The sequence below is a fragment of the Patagioenas fasciata genome, unplaced genomic scaffold (genome assembly GCF_037038585.1).
Source record: "Patagioenas fasciata isolate bPatFas1 unplaced genomic scaffold, bPatFas1.hap1 Unplaced_9, whole genome shotgun sequence".
Lineage (NCBI taxonomy): Eukaryota > Metazoa > Chordata > Aves > Columbiformes > Columbidae > Patagioenas > Patagioenas fasciata.
In genome coordinates this window covers 594,863-608,788 of record NW_027288811.1, presented here as the reverse complement: position 1 = coordinate 608,788, position 13,926 = coordinate 594,863, and the positions used below count along the sequence as shown (strand labels likewise).

The 13,926-nt window shown below is 60.8% G+C and overlaps 1 long non-coding RNA gene across 1 annotated transcript in view; it reads right to left on the bottom strand.

Moving 5' to 3' along the window:
• LOC139826912 (uncharacterized) overlaps nt 1-9,357 on the bottom strand; it is a 57,936-nt gene extending 48,579 nt beyond the window's left edge. Inside the window, exons 1-2 of the long non-coding RNA XR_011737016.1 lie at nt 9,306-9,357; nt 8,303-8,362 (exon numbers count right to left, since the gene is read on the bottom strand). This is a non-coding gene — a long non-coding RNA (uncharacterized lncRNA). The remainder of the gene's footprint in view (nt 1-8,302; nt 8,363-9,305) is intronic.
• Nucleotides 9,358-13,926: the final 4,569 nt, after the last annotated feature.

Here is a 13,926-nt window from a genome sequence, read left to right as displayed (position 1 = left end):
AGGGGGAAAAAGGGGGATGCCCAGGATGTCACAATGGGCCCTGAGGACAAGGGGGGCTCCCCAGGGTGTCGGAATGGGTCCCCAGTGACAAGGAGGGTCCCCATGGTGTCACGATGGGTCCTGGGGACAAGGGGGTCCCCAGGATGTAAGAATGAACCCTGGGGACAATGGGGGGTCCTGGGACGTCACAATGGGCCCTGGAGACAAAGGGGGTCCCCAGATTGTCACAATGGGCCCTGGGGACAATGTGGGGTCCTGGGACGTCACAATGGGCCCCAGTGACAAAGGGGGTCCCCTGAATGTCACAATGGGCCCTGGGGACAATCTGGGGTCCTGGGACGTCACAATGGGCCCTGGGGACAAGGAGGGATCCCCAGGATGTCACAATGGGCCCTGGGGACAATGGGGGGTCCTGGGACGTCACAATGGGCCCTGGGGACAAGAGGGGGTCCCCAGGATGTCACAATGGGCCCTGGCGACAAAGAGGGGTCCCCTGAATGTCACAATGGGCCCTGGGGACAAGGGGGTGCCGAGGATGTCACAATGGGCCCTGGGGACAAGGGGGGGTCCGCAGGATGTCACAATGGGCACTGGGGACAAAGGGGAGGTCCCCATGGTGTCACAATGGGCCCAAGTGACAAGGAGGGTCCCCACGGTGCCACGATGGGTCCTGGGGACAAGGGGGTCCCCCAGATGTCACAATGGGCCCTGGGGACAATGGGGTTGCCCAGGATGTCACAATGGACCCTGGGGACAAAGGGGGATCCCCAGGATGTCACAATGGGCCCTGGGGACCAGGGGGGTCCTGCGATGTCACAATGGGCCCTGGGGAGAAAGGGGGTCCCCTGGATGTCACAATGGGCTCTGGGGACAAGGAGTGTCCCCAGGATGTCACAATGGGCCCTGGGGACAAGGAGGGATCCCCAGGATGTCACAATGGGCCCTGGGGACAATGGGGGGTCCTGGGACGTCACAATGGGCCCCAGTGACAAGGGGGGGTCCCCAGGATGTCACAATGGGCCCTGAGGACAAAGAGGGGTCCCCTGAATGTCACAATGGGCCCTGGGGACAAGGGCGTGCCGAGGATGTCACAATGGGCCCTGGGGACAATGGGGGGTCCTGGAATGTCACAATGGGCACTGGGGACTATGGGGGTCCCCAGGATGTCACAATGGGCCTTGGGGACAATAGGAGGTTCTGGGATGTCACAATGGGCCCTGGGGACAATGGGGGGTGCCCAGGATGTGAAAATGAGTCCTGAGGACATGGGGGGGTCCCCATGGTGTCACAATGGGTCCCCAGTGACAAGGAGGGGTCCCCATGGTGTCACAATAGGCCCTTGGGACAATGGGTCCCCTGAATGTCACAATGGGCCCTGGGAACAAAAGTGGTTGCCATGGTGCCACAAGGGGCCCTGGGGTCAAAGGCGGTCCCCATGGTGCTAAAATGGGCCCTGGGAGCAAGGGGGTGGCCAGGATGTCACAATGGGTCCTGGGGACAATGGGGGGTGCCCAGGATGTCACAATGGACCCTGAGGACATGGGGGCTCCCCATGGTGCCACAATGGGCCCTGGGGACTAATGAGGTCCCCACTATGTCACAATGCGTCCTGGAGAAAAAGGGGGGTCCCCAGGATGTTACAATCTGCTCTTGCCACAATGGGGTTCCTGGGATGTCACAATGGGCCCTGGGGACAATGGGGGTCCCCACGGTGCCACGATGGGTCCTGGGGACAAGGGCGTCCCCCTAGATGTCACAATGGGCCCTGGGGACAATGGGGTTGCCCAGGATGTCACAATGGACCCTGGGGACAAAGGGGGGTGGGCAGGATGTCACAATGGGCACTGGGGACAAAGGGGGGGTCCCCATGGTGTCACAATAGGCCCTGGGGACAAAGTGGGGTCCTAGAATGTCACAATGAGCCCTGGGGACAAAGGGGGGTCCTGGGATGTCACAATGGGCCCTGGGGACAAGAGGGGATTCCTAGGATGTCACAATGGGCCCTGGGGACTAATGTGGTCCCCACGGTGTCACAATATGTCCTGGAGACAAAGAGGGGTCCCCAGGATGTCACAATGGGCCCTTGGGACAATGGGGTTCCTGGGATGTCACAATGGGTCCCCAGTGACAAAGGGGGTCCCCAGGATGTCTCAATGGGCCCTGAGAACAATGGGAGGTCCCCATGGTGTCACAAAGGGTCCCCAGTGACAAGGGAGGTCCCCACGGTGCCACGATGGGTCCTGGGGACAAGGAGGTCCCCAGGATGCCACAATGGGCCCTGGGGACAATGGGGGGTCCTGGGACGTCACAATGGGCCCCAGTGACAAAGGGGGTCCCCAGGATGTCACAATGGGCCCTGGGGACAATCTGGGGTCCTGGGACGTCACAATGGGCCCTGGGGACAAGGAGGGATCCCCAGGATGTCACAATGGGACCTGGGGACAAGGGGGTCCCCAGGACTCACAGTGGGCTCTGGGGACAATGGAGGTTCCCCAGGATGCTCACAATAGGCCCTGAGGACAAGGGGTGGTCCCCATGGTGTCACAATGGGTCCCCAGTGACAAGGGGGGTCCCCAAGTGTCACAATGGGCCCTGGGGACAATGGGGGTCCCGGGACGGAATAATAGGCCCTGGGAACAAAGGGGGGGTCCCACAGTGTCACAATGGGCCCTGGGGACAAAGCGGGTCCCCACGGTGTTACAATGGTCCAGGGGGAAAAAGGGGGATGCCCAGGATGTCACAATGGGCCCTGAGGACAAGGGGGTTCCCCAGGGTGTCGGAATGGGTCCCCAGTGACAAGGAGGGTCCCCATGGTGTCACGATGGGTCCTGGGGACAAGGGGGTCCCCAGGATGTAAGAATGAACCCTGGGGACAATGGGGGGTCCTGGGACGTCACAATGGGCCCTGGAGACAAAGGGGGTCCCCAGATTGTCACAATGGGCCCTGGGGACAATGTGGGGTCCTGGGACGTCACAATGGGCCCCAGTGACAAAGGGGGTCCCCAGGATGTCACAATGGGCCCTGGGGACAATCTGGGGTCCTGGGACGTCACAATGGGCCCTGGGGACAAGGAGGGATCCCCAGGATGTCACAATGGGCCCTGGGGACAATGGGGGGTCCTGGGACGTCACAATGGGCCCTGGGGACAAGAGGGGGTCCCCAGGATGTCACAATGGGCCCTGGGGACAAAGAGGGGTCCCCTGAATGTCACAATGGGCCCTGGGGACAAGGGGGTGCCGAGGATGTCACAATGGGCCCTGGGGACAAGGGGGGGTCCCCAGGATGTCACAATGGGCCCTGGGTACAAAGAGGGGTCTCTAAAGTGTCACAATGGGCCCTGGGGACACAGAGGGGCCCTAGGACGTCACAATCAGCCCTGGGGACAAGGGGGAGGTCCCCTGAAAGTCACAATGAGCCCTGGGAACAGAGGGGGTCCCCAGGACGTCACAATGGGCCCTAGGAACAATGGGGGTCCCTTGAAGGTCACAATGGGCCCTGGGGACAATGGTGGGTGTCCTGAATGTCAAAATGGGCCCTGGGGACAAAGGGGGGGTCCGCAGGATGTCACAATGGGCACTGGGGACAAAGGGGGAGTCCCCATGGTGTCACAATGGGCCCAAGTGACAAGGAGGGCACCCACGGTGCCACGATGGGTCCTGGGGACAAGGTGGTCCCCCAGATGTCACATTGGGCCCTGGGGACATTGGGGTTGCCCAGGATGTCACAATGGGCCCTGGGGACAATGGTGGGTCCCCTGAATGTCAAAATGGGCCCTGGGGACAAAGGGGGGTAGCAGGATGTCACAATGGGTACTGGGGACAAAGGGGGCGTCCCCATGGTGTCACAATGGGCCCTGGGGACAAAGGGGGATCCCCAGGATGTCACAATGGGCCCTGGGGACAATGGGAGTCCCCAAGGTGTCAGAACGAGCCCTGGGGACAAAGTGGAATCCTGGGATGTCACAATGGCCCCCAGTGACAAAGGGGTTCCCCATGGTGCCACAATGGGCCCTGGGCACAAAGGGGGTCCCCAGGATTTCACAATAGCACTGGGGACAAAGGGGGGTCATGGGATGTCACAATGGGCCCTGGGGACAAGGGAGGTCCCCATGGTGTCACAATAAGCCCTGGGGACAAAGTGGGGTCCTGGGATGTCACAATGGGCCCCAGTGACAAAGGGGGTCCCCACGGTGCCACAATGGGCCGTGGGGACAAAAGGGGTCCCCAGGATGTCACAATGGGCCCTGGGGACCAGGGGGGGTCCTGCGATGTCACAATGGGCCCTGGGGACAAAGGGGGTCCCCTGGATGTCACAATGGGCTCTGGGGACAAGGGTGGCACCCACGGTGTCACAATGGGCCCTGGGAACAAGGCGGGGTGCCCATAGTGTCACAATGGGTCCTGGGGACAAGTGGGGTCCCCAGGATGTCACAATGGGCCCTGAGGACAATGTGGGGTCCTGGGATGTCACAATGGGCCCCAGTGACAAAGGGGGTGCCCTGAATGTCACAATGGGTCCTGAAGACAATGGGGGGTCCTGGGACGTCACAATGGGCCCTGGGGACAAGGAGGGATCCCCAGGATGTCACAATGGGCCCTGGGGACAAGGGGGGGTCCCCAGGATGTCACAATGTGCCCTGGGTACAAAGAGGCGTCCCCTGAATGTCGCAATGGGCCCTGGGGACAAGGGGGGGTCCTGGGATGTCACAATGGGCCCTGGGGCCAAACAGGGATCCCCAGGATGTCACAATGGGCCCTGGGGACAATGGGGGGTCCTGGGACGTCACAATGGGCCCCAGTAATAAGGGGGTATCCCCAGGATGTCATAATGGGCCCTGGGGACCAGGGGGGTCCTTCGATGTCACAATGGGCCCTGGGGACAAAGGGGGTCCCCTGGATGTCACAATGGGCCCTGGGGACAAAGGGGGGTCCTGGGATGTCTCAATGAGCCCTGCGGACAAGGGTGGTACCCACGGTGTCACAATGGGCCCTGGGAACAAGGGGGGGACCCCATAGTGTCACAATGGGTCCTGGGGACAATGTGGGGTCCTGGGATGTCACAATGGGCCCCAGTGACAAAGGGGCCCCCTGAATGTCACAATGGGTCCTGGGGAAAATGGGGGGTCCTGGGACGTCACAATGGGCCCTGGGGACAAGGAGGGATCCCCAGGATGTCACAATGGGCCCTGGGGACAAAGAGGCGTCCCCGGAATGTCACAATGGGCCCTGGGGACAAAGAGGAGTCCCCTGAATGTCACAATGGACCCTGGGGACAATGGGGGATCCTGGGACGTCACAATGGGCCCCAGTGACAAGGGGGGGTCCCCAGGATGTCACAATGTGCCCTGGGGACAAAGAGGCGTCCCCGGAATGTCACAATGGGCCCTGGGGACAAGGGGGTGCCCTGAATGTTGCAATGGGCCCTGGGGACAATGGGGAGTCCTAAGACGTCACAATGGGCCCTGGGGACAAGGAGGGATCCTGGGACGTCACAATGGGCCCCAGTGACAAGGGGGGGTCCCCAGGATGTCACAATGGGCCCTGGGGACAAAGAGGGGTCCCCTGAATGTCACAATGGGCCCTGGGGACAAGGGGGTGCAGTGGATGTTACAATGGGCCCTGGGGACAATTGGGGGTGTCCAGGATGTGAGAATGAGTCCTGAGGACAAGGGGGGGTCCCCATGGTGTCACAATGGGTCCCCAGTGACAAGGAGGGGTCCCCATGGTGTCACAATAGGCCCTGGGGACAAAGTGGGGTCCAAGAATGTCACAATGGGCCCTGGGGACAAAAGGGGTTGCCATGGTGCCACAATGGGCCCTGGGGTCAAAGGGGGGTCCTGGGATGTCACAATGGGCCCTGGGGACAAAGGGGGTGTCCCCATGGTGCCACAACGGGCCCTGGGAGCAAGGGGGTGGCCAGGATGTCACAATGGGTCCTGGGGAAAATGGGGGGTGCCCAGGATGTCACAATGGACCCTGAGGACAAGCGGGGGTCTCCATGGTGTCACAATGGGCCCCAGTGACAAAGGGGGTCCCCTGAATGTCACAATAGGTCCTGGGGACAATGGGGGGTCCTGGGACGTCACAATGGGCCCTGGGGACAAGGAGGGATCCCCAGGATGTCAGAATGGGCCCTGGGGACAATGGGGGGTCCTGGGACGTCACAATGGGCCCTGGGAAGAAGGGGGGGTCCCCAGGATGTCACAATGGGCCCTGGGGACAAGGGGGTGCCGAGGATGTCACAATGGGCTCTGGGGACAATGGGGGGTCCTGGGCTGTCACAATGGACCCTGAGGACAAGGGGGGTCCCCAGGATGTCACAATGGGCCCTGGGGACAAAGGGGGTCCCCACGGTATCAGAATGGGCCCTGGGGACAAGGGGGGTCCCCTGAATGTCACAATGGGCCCTGGGGACAATGGGGGGTCCTGGGATGTCACAATGAGCCCTGCAGACAAGGGTGGTACCCACAGTGTCACAATGGGCCCTGGGCACAAGGGGGGGTCCCCATAGTGTCACAATGGACCCTGGGGACAAGGGGGTGCCGAGGATGTCACAATGGGCCCTGGGGACAATGGGGGGTCCTGGGACCGCACAATGGGCCCTGAGGACAATGGTGGGTCCCCTGAATGTCAAAATGGGCCCTGGGGACAAAGGGGGGTCCGCAGGATGTCACAATGGGCACTGGGGACAAAGGGGGGGTCCCCAGGATGTCACAATGGGCCCTGGGGACAATGTGGGGTCCTGGGATTTCACAATGGGCCCCAGTGACAAAGGGGGTCCCCTGAATGTCACAATGGGTCCTGGGGACAATGGGGGGTCCTGGGACGTCACAATGGGCCCTGGGGACAAGGGGGGGTCCCCAGGATGTCACAATGGGCCCTGGGGACAAAGAGGGGTCCCCTGAATGTCACAATGGGCCCTGGGGACAGGGGGGTGCAGTGGATGTCACAATGGGCCCTGGGGACAATGGGGGGTCCTAAGACGTCACAATGAACCCTGGGGACAACGGGGGGTCCTGGGACGTCACAATGGGCCCCAGTGACAAGGGGCGGTCCCCAGGATGTCACAATGGGCCCTGGGGACAAAGAGGAGTCCCCTGAATGTCACAATGGGCCCTGGGGACAATGGGGGTCCCCAGGATGTCACAATGGGCCCTGGGGACAATAGGAGGTTCTGGGATGTCACAATGGGCCCTTGGGGTTTAGAAGTCAGGTCTAAGAGTGCAGCGTTTGGGGTGCAGGGGCTTGGGGGGAAATTTAAGGTTGCAGAGTGTGGGGTGCACAGGACTGGGGCACAGGATTTGGGGGTGCGGGGTTTCAGGGTTCAGGATTTGGAGGTGTGGAGTTTTGGGGTGCAGGGGTTGGGAGTGCAGGGTGGTGGGGGTGAGAGATTTGGGTGCAGGATTTGGGGGTGCAGAGTCTTGGGAGGCAAGGATCCGGGTCTTCAGGATTTGGGGGTTCAGTGTTTAGGGCAGCACAATCTTGGGGTGCAGGGGTTTGCAGTGAAAGGTTTGGTAGGCAGGATTTGGGGTGCAGGATTCTGGGGTGCTGGGTTTGGGGTACAGGATTTGGTGTTGCAGGGATGGGGTTGAAGGGCTTGGGTTGCCAGGCCTTTGAGGTGCAGGATTTGGAGGTGCAGGGTTTGGGAGGGAATTCTTTGGGGTACAGGGTTTGGGGGCAGGTTTAGGGGTGGAGGGTATAGGACGGAAAGATTTGGGAATGCAGGGTTTGGGGTGCAGGTTTCGGGGTTCAGGAAGGTAGGGAGGGCAGGATTAGGGGGTGCAAGGTTTCAGTTGTAGGGTTTAGGGGTGCAGAGTTTGGTAGGGCCGAATTTGGGGGTGCAGGATCTGGGGTGCAGGGTTTGGGAAGACAGGATCGGGGGTGGAGGATTTGGGGATGCAGGATTGAGGGGCAGGGTTTTGGTGCAGGGCTTGGGGTCAGGATCTGGGGTGCAGGTTTGGGAAGAGTATTTTGGGGTGCAGGATTTTGGGTGCCGTGTCTGCGGGGCAGGTTTGGGGTGATCACTGCTGATCCGCACACACTCTCTCTCTCTGTCCCCATTGTCCCCAATGCCCCCTTACCTGTCTCACCTCCCTCTCCAGCTCCGCTCCCACCCCCCCAATCCCCCTCAGCGGGGCCAGCCCGGGGTGCAGCTGCTGCAACGGCTCCTCCTCTGCATTCATTAACAATTAACACCCTCAGCAGCGCTAATTAACACCCCCCCCACCCCCCCGTATCCCCGCTGCCCCCTAATTACCCCCTAATTCGCGCTAATCACCCCTAATTCCCCCTCATTACTCACCCAGCAGCCCCTCGATGTCCGCAGCCGCCATCTTGCCCCGCCGGGAGGGCCACAAACCACCTCAAAATTGACCCAAAATAGCGCTTTTTCAACCCAAAACCCTCCCGCTGAGGCTCCCCGAGCTGTGTCCCCAAAGCCCCCGCTGTTGTCACCTCGGGAAAAGCGCGAAAAAAGCGGCCCCGGGGGTCCCCGCGCTTCGCTTCGCGCTCTGAGGGAAAGCGCGGGAAAACGAGCGGAGACGGAAAGAGCCGAGCGCAGCCGAATGGGCCCGAGCGGAGCCGAATGGGCCCGAGCGGAACCGAACGGCGCCCGAGCGGAGCCGAACGGCGCCCGAGCGGAGCCGAGCGGCGCCCGAGCGGAGCCGAGCGGCGCCCGAGTCCCGGCCGGGGCCGAACGCACCCGAAGGGACCCGAAGTCTTCCCGAAGGGGTCCGAGTGGAGCCGAACGCACCCGAACGCACCCGAAGGGGCCGAACGCACCCGAAGGGACCCGAAGTCTTCCCGAAGGGGTCCGAGTGGAGCCGAACGCACCCGAAGGGACCCGAACCCACCCGAAGGGGCCCGAGTGGAGCCGAACAAACCCGAAGGGACCCGAACCCACCCGAAGGGACCCGAACCCACCCGAAGGGACCCGAACGCACCCGAAGGGACCCGAACGCACCCGAAGGGAGCCGAACGCACCCGAAGGGACCCGAACGCACCCGAAGGGGTCCGAGTGGAGCCGAACGCACCCGAAGGGACCCGAACGCACCCGAAGGGACCCGAAGTCTCCCCGAAGGGGCCCGAACCCACCCGAAGGGGCCCGAAGTCTCCCCGAAGGGACCCGAAGTCTCCCCGAAGGGACCCGAAGTCTCCCCGAAGGGACCCGAACCCACCCGAAAGTGCCCCAAAAGGCGCCAAACTCCCAAATCCCCCCCTTTTTACCCCAAAACCCGTGTTCCGCTCCCCCCCCGGCCCCTCCTCTTCCTCCCCCCGCCCCCTTTCTTCCCCTTTTCCCGCCTCACGATCGTTTCCCGCCGCGGCGGTGGCTGCGAGCGAGGCCACGCCCCCTTCCTCAGGCGGCGGCCAATGGGAAGCGGGGGGGGTGCGTGGCCACGCCCACTGTGCGTGGCGTGCGCGGAGGCGGCTCCGAGAGGAGCCGAAGATACACGAAGGGAGCCGAAGATACACGAAGGGAGCCGAAGGGACCCGAGGGGACCCGAAGGGACCCGAACGCACCCGAAGGGACCCGAACGCACCCGAAGGGACCCGAACGCACCCGAAGGGACCCGAACGTACCCGAAGGGACCCGAGTGGGGCCCGAACGTACCCGAGGGGACCCGAAGGCACCCGAAGGCACCCAAAGGGACCCGAACGCACCCGAAGGGACCCGAACGCACCCGAAGGGACCCGAGTGGGACCCGAACACACCCGAAGGGACCCGAAGGGACCCGAGTGGGGCCCGCACTCACCCGAAGGGACCCGAAGGGACCCGAACACACTTAGGGGGCTCCATGAGTCACTTATGGGTCACTATGGGGCACTCCTGGGTCCCTAAGGGGGAAATTATGGGGGTCTATGGGGAGTTCAGGAGGGACCCAGGAGTACCCCAAGGGACCCAGGAGTGCCCCAAAGGACCCAGGAGTTCAGGAGGGACCCAGGAGTGCCCCAAAGGACCCAGGAGTTCAGGAGGGACCCAGGAGTGCCCCAAAGGACCCAGGAGTACCCAAATGTGTTGTGTTTTGTTTTTTCTCTCTTGTTTATGTCCTCTTTTACCTGAAATGGGACAATGGGGGCAATGGGGGGCAATGGGGTCAATGGGGGGCAATGGGGTCAGTGGGGGGCAATGGGGTCAGTGGGGGGCAATGGGGGACAATGGGGGACAATGGGGGCAGTGGGTACAATGGGGGCAATGGGGGGCAATGGGGGCAATGGGGGGCAATGGGGGGCAATGGGGGGCAATGGGGGGCAATGGGGGCAGTGGGGGGCAATGGGACAATGGGGGGCAATGGGGTCAATGGGGGCAATGGGAGTCAATGCGGTCAATGGGGGCAATGGGAGTCAATGGGGGGCAATGGGGATCAATGGGTCAACGGGGTCAATGGGGGTCAATGGGGGTCAATGGGTCAATGGGGGCAATGGGGATCAATGGGGGGCAATGGGGGGCAATGGGGATCAATGGTGATCAATGGGGGGCAATGGGGGTCAATGGGGGGTCAATGAAGTCAATGACTCAATGGGGGTCAATGGGGATCAATGGGTCAATGGGGTCAGTGGGGTCAATGGGTCAATGGGAGTCAATGGGGTCAATGGGGGTCAATGGGGTCAATGGGGATCAATGGGTCAATGGGAGTCAATGGGGTCAATGGGTCAATGGGGTCAATGGGGATCAATGGGTCAATGGGGTCAATGGGTCAATAGGGATCAATGGGGGGCAATGGGGATCAATGGGTCAATGGGGTCAATGGGGTCAATGGGTCAATGGGGGTCAATCGGTCAATGGGGATCAATGGGGGTCAATGGGGTCAGTCAATGGGGTCAATGGGGTCAATGGGAGTCAATGGGGTCAATGGGTCCCAGGGTCGCATTCCCGCTGTCCCTGTCCCCGCTGTCCCAGGGCTCAGTGCTCACTCCTCATTGGTTCCTGGCCTTTTGCATTCATTAATATTCGGTTAATTATTCGTTAAGGTTTTCTTGCCATAGTTGAGCCCAGCAGGAACCCCCGGGGTCCTAAAACCCTCCCTCTCTATGGGTCCCTATGGGGCTCTATGGGTCCCTATGGAGCTCTATGGGTCCCTATGGGTCCCTATGGAGCTCTCTAGGTCCCTATGGGGTTCCATGGGGCTCTGTGGTTTCCTATGGGCCTCTATGGGGCTCTATGGGTCCCTATGGGTCCCTATGGGTCCCTATGGGTCTTAATGGGTCTCTATGGGGCTCCTTGGGTCTCTATGGGTCCCTATGGGTCTCTATGGGTCTCTACGGGTCCCTATGGGTCTCTATGGGTCTCTACAGGCTCTATGGGTCCCTATGGGGCTCCTTGATGCTCTATGGGTCTCTATGGAACCCCCAGGGTCCTAAAACCCTCCCTCTCTATGGGTCCCTTTGGGTCTCTATGGGTCCCTATGGGTCTCTATGGGGTTCCATGGGGCTCTGTGGCTCCCTATGGGCCTCTATGGTCTCTATGGGTCCCTATGGGGTCCTACGGAGCTCTATGGGTCCCTATGGGTCTCTACAGGCTCTACGGTCCCTATGGGTCTCTATGGGGTTCCATGGGGCTCTGTGGCTCCCTATGGGCCTCTATGGTCTCTATGGGTCCCTATGGGGTCCTACGGAGCTCTATGGGTCCCTATGGGTCTCTACAGGCTCTACGGTCCCTATGGGTCTCTATGGGGTTCCATGGGGCTCTGTGGCTCCCTATGGGCCTCTATGGTCTCTATGGGTCCCTCTGGGGTCCTATGGAGCTCTATGGGTCCCTATGGGTCTCTACAGGCTCTACGGTCCCTATGGGTCCCTATGGGTCTCTATGGTCTCTATGGGTCCCTTTGGGTCTCTATGGGTCCCTATGGGGTTCCATGGGGCTCTGTGGCTCCCTATGGGCCTCTATGGTCTCTATGGGTCCCTATGGGGTCCTATGGAGCTCTATGGGTCCCTATGGGTCTCTACAGGCTCTACGGTCCCTATGGGTCCCTATGGGTCTCTATGGTCTCTATGGGTCCCTATGGGTCCCTTTGGGTCTCTATGGGTCCCTATGGGGTTCCATGGGGCTCTGCGGCTCCCTATGGGCCTCTATGGTCTCTATGGGTCCCTATGGGGTCCTATGGAGCTCTATGGGTCTCTATGGGTCCCTATGGGTCTCTACAGGCTTTACGGTCCCTATGGGTCTCTATGGGGTTCCATGGGGCTCTGTGGCTCCCTATGGGCCTCTATGGTCTCTATGGGTCCCTATGGGGTCCTATGGAGGTGGGTGCTTTTTTCCAACCAAAGTGATTAATGAGTTTTTAGGGTTTATCCCAAATGATGGGAACCCCCGGTTCCTTCCTTCCTTCCTTCCTTCCTTCCTTCCTTCCTTCCTTCCTTCCTTCCTTCCTTCCTTCCTTCCTTCCTTCCTTCCTTCCCTCCTTCCTTCCTTCCTTCCTTCCTTCCTTCCTTCCCTCCTTGCCCTCTCATAACCGCACGTGAGCCCCGATGCTGAGGGCCCTTGAGCTCCTCCTCGCCTTTGAAAACAACATGGACGACCTCATCTTGTTGATGATGGGGATCTTCTGGAGCAGGCCAGGGATCCTCTGGAGATCCTCGCAACGTGGTGCTTTCCTTTGAGCCCACGACTTCTCTGCCTGGGGCCTCTTCCCATTGGACGCTCTTGGAGGAGCCACTGAGTTTTTGGAGCTCGCCACCTCTTTTGGATGAAGCTGGAGCAGCTGGGGATGGGCCTGGGATGCTGGGCAGGAAGAGCCAGGGCCGGTGCTGGACCCTCCCCAGCCCATTTCTCTCTGTTCGCTCCTCCAGAATCCTCTGAATCTGATGGCGAAGATGACGAAGATGACGAAGATGACGAAGATGACGAAGATGATGAAGATGATGAAGATGACGAGCGTGTCCCCACGCGGGAAGACATCAAGAAGCTGATGGAAAGCAAGAAGAAGCAGCAGTCGCTCCAGGAGAGCTTTGGATACCCCAGACCACCCCTTGTGCTTCAGATGCCCACACCACCCCTTGTGTTTTGGATACCCCAGACCACCCCTTGTGCTTCGGATGCCCACAGCACCCCTTGTGTTTTGGATACCCCAGACCACCCCTTTGGGGAAGACCCTCCGTATGCTGAGGTGTTGCGTCTCCTTCCTCTTCATCCTCTAAAAGGTGTTTGGTGAAGAGCAGAGCTGGAAGCGGGGGTTCCCATCATTTGGGATAAACCCTAAAAACTCATTTTGGTTGGAAAAGACCCTCGAGGTCATGGAGGCCAAGCATAACCCACCCCTGGCACTGACCCGTATCCCTGAGGACGGTGTTTTGTGACACCATGGGGACCCCGCCTTGTCCCCAGAGCCCATTGTGACATCCTGGGGACCCCCTTTGTCCCCAGGGCCCATTGGACGTCCCATGACTCCCCCTTGTCCCCAGGGCCCATTGTGACATCCAGAGGACCCCGCTTTCTCCCCTGGGCGCATTGTGACTTCCTAGGACCCCCCATTGTCCCCAGGGATCATTGGGACACCGTGGGGACCCCCTTTGTCCCCAGGGCCCATTGTGATATTCGGGGGACCCCCTTGTCCCCAGGGCCCATTGTGACATCCCAGGACCCTCCATTGTCCCCAGAGCCCATTGTGACATCCTAGGGACCCCCTTTGTCCCCAGGGCCCATTTTCGCACCATGGGGACCCCCTTTGTTACTGGGTCCCAATGTGACATTCCAGGACCTTACTTTGTCCCCAGGGCCCATTGTGAATTCCCAGGGCCCCATGTTGTCCCCAGGGCCCATTGTGACATCCTGGGGACCCCCTTTGTCCCTGTCGAGGGTTAAGATTCCTAACCCCAACTCCTAACCCCAACTCCTAACCCAGACCATAACGCTAATCCTAATCCTAAACCTAAGCCTAATTCCTAACCCTAAACCCAATCCTAACCCAATCCCTTAACCCTAACCCAATC